The sequence below is a fragment of the Branchiostoma floridae genome, chromosome 11 (assembly GCF_000003815.2).
Source record: "Branchiostoma floridae strain S238N-H82 chromosome 11, Bfl_VNyyK, whole genome shotgun sequence".
Lineage (NCBI taxonomy): Eukaryota > Metazoa > Chordata > Leptocardii > Amphioxiformes > Branchiostomatidae > Branchiostoma > Branchiostoma floridae.
This window is the reverse complement of record NC_049989.1, coordinates 10,200,147-10,202,289: the sequence shown is the minus strand read 5'-3', so window position 1 is coordinate 10,202,289 and position 2,143 is coordinate 10,200,147. Positions and strand designations below refer to the sequence as shown.

The 2,143-nt window shown below is 36.6% G+C and overlaps 1 protein-coding gene across 1 annotated transcript in view; it reads right to left on the bottom strand.

The window, feature by feature from the left end:
• The window catches only part of LOC118426198, a 53,679-nt gene that overhangs the window by 48,183 nt on the left and 3,353 nt on the right, over nt 1-2,143 (bottom strand). The gene's annotated exons all lie outside the window — the stretch shown is intronic.

Below are 2,143 nucleotides of genomic sequence, written 5' to 3'. Positions count from 1 at the left end.
AAGATAAGGAAAGTAGCAAAAAGTCGTCTTAAAAACTTAGAAGAACTATGGCTAGAATTATCCTTCTTAAGAAATGCTAAATAATGTTCATTCATGTCAAAGGTTTCAAAATCAGTAACAGGAATTTCGGACTTCTGCATAGTCAATACAACAATAAAGTTCCAAACAAGGGGATTGATTTCCTTTGAAATTTGAAACATGTCAATTTCATGGAGGGAAGTTGGACACTTAACAAACTTATCAATGAATTTGGAGGCTTCTTGATGAATTAAATTATTCATGTACATCAAGGAAGATAGAAGGCTAGAATTAAGAACGTCTTTGTTAACATCTGTGAACATAGAAGCAACATTGGATTGAATGGACTTTAACTCAAGATCATGCTTGTAAGTATTTAGTCTTGCTGCATATAAAGCCAAATGGAGGGATTCAATCAAATCACAGTCTTTATAGTATAACAACAAACTTAATTTAGTTGATTTACTTGAACTTCTGTGGATTAAAAGAAATGGTCCCAAATCACTTAATAGTCCAACTAGTAGCCATTTGGATCCAAATGAGAACATATCAACTTCAGACTGTTCTTTACTTTGAAATTCACTATTAAGCATTTGAATAGTTTCCACAAAAAAATCATAGGCATCAACGAGGAGTAAAGACTTGTTCTCCAGGAACATTTCACCTACCTTACAAGAAACCTGGTGTAAAGCTAATTCTGGTATGTTTTCTGGGCTATGTTTTACATCAACACTTTTCAACATTTCTAAGCATTTCTCTAGATTTTCCTCACCCTTAACAAGATTCCCTGATCTATATAAACATTGATAACAACTATTACATAAAATGGAACCTTCTGACAAATTTGAGTCGGCCAATTTTAAAGCTGATTGTGGTATAGTCAATTTAGGACAGAATCGTTTCCTTTTACAGGACTTAATTACCTTACAACAATGTGTGCATTTATCTTCACAAAATCGATAAAACTGATAATAATGAAATGTACACATTGAAACAGAATTTGGCAAAGTGCTACACCCTGCAGCTAAGTCTGAAATGGAGGTAACGTAGGACATCATATCATCAACTGAAAAGTTTTTCCGTTCATGGTTTGACAATTTTTGACATAAACCAAACTCAGACAAAAAACATGTTTTTTCTGTTACTGTTTGAGGGAGTTTCTGTGAATTGTCAGTTGAAATATTAGAAACGGAATCATGTGTTTGGGCCTGTTGTCGTCTAAACTTACGCTCACATGAACGACACACACAGTCTGTACTAGAAAGTCCTGTATTATCAATTACCCAATTTCTAAGTGCTTCATTCCATCCCTGTGGATGTCTAAATTCAAATTCAAAAGTAGCTGGCTTCTTACAATGAGCACATGCTGTGGAACATGGCCTGTCTGGATGAAAATTAGCAGGTTTACCTCCCCCACAACCAAAAAGTGTCACTATTACAGTCTTATCATGTACTTCTACAATATCATTTTCATCATAGAGAATACTGCCCCCCAAGCTAAGGTTTCTACAAGAAATGTTGAATCCACATACATTACTTACCATTTTTTGCAACTTACAAACCTGAATACATTTGCTAGGTGTCCCAACCGTAAATAACTTACCTTCAAAACTGACAAAGAAAGTTTTCCAGGAATCACTATGATCACTTACATCTTCTACCTCTTCCTTACTAGACTCACAGACATCACTATCACTTACATCTGGATCTACCACGTCCTTACTAGACTCACAGACATCTTCTACCCCATCCTTACTAGACTCACAAACATCACTATCACCTACATGTTGAACCTCATCCTTACTAGACTCACAGACACCTTCTACCCCATCCTTACTAGACTCACAGCCATCACTATCACCTACATGTTGAACCTCATCCTTACTAGACTCACAGACACCTTCTACCCCATCCTTACTAGACTCACAAACATCACTATCACCTACATGTTGAACCTCATCCTTGCTAGACTCAGTGACATCATCACTTACATGCTGTACCCCATTCTTACTAGCTACAGACTCACAGGCAACTATATTACACTCATCTCCCCCCTCCTCACTACTCTTACAGGTACTAGTACCTACCTGTTTAACTTGTTCCACCCACCCTGAAGCTTACAGGT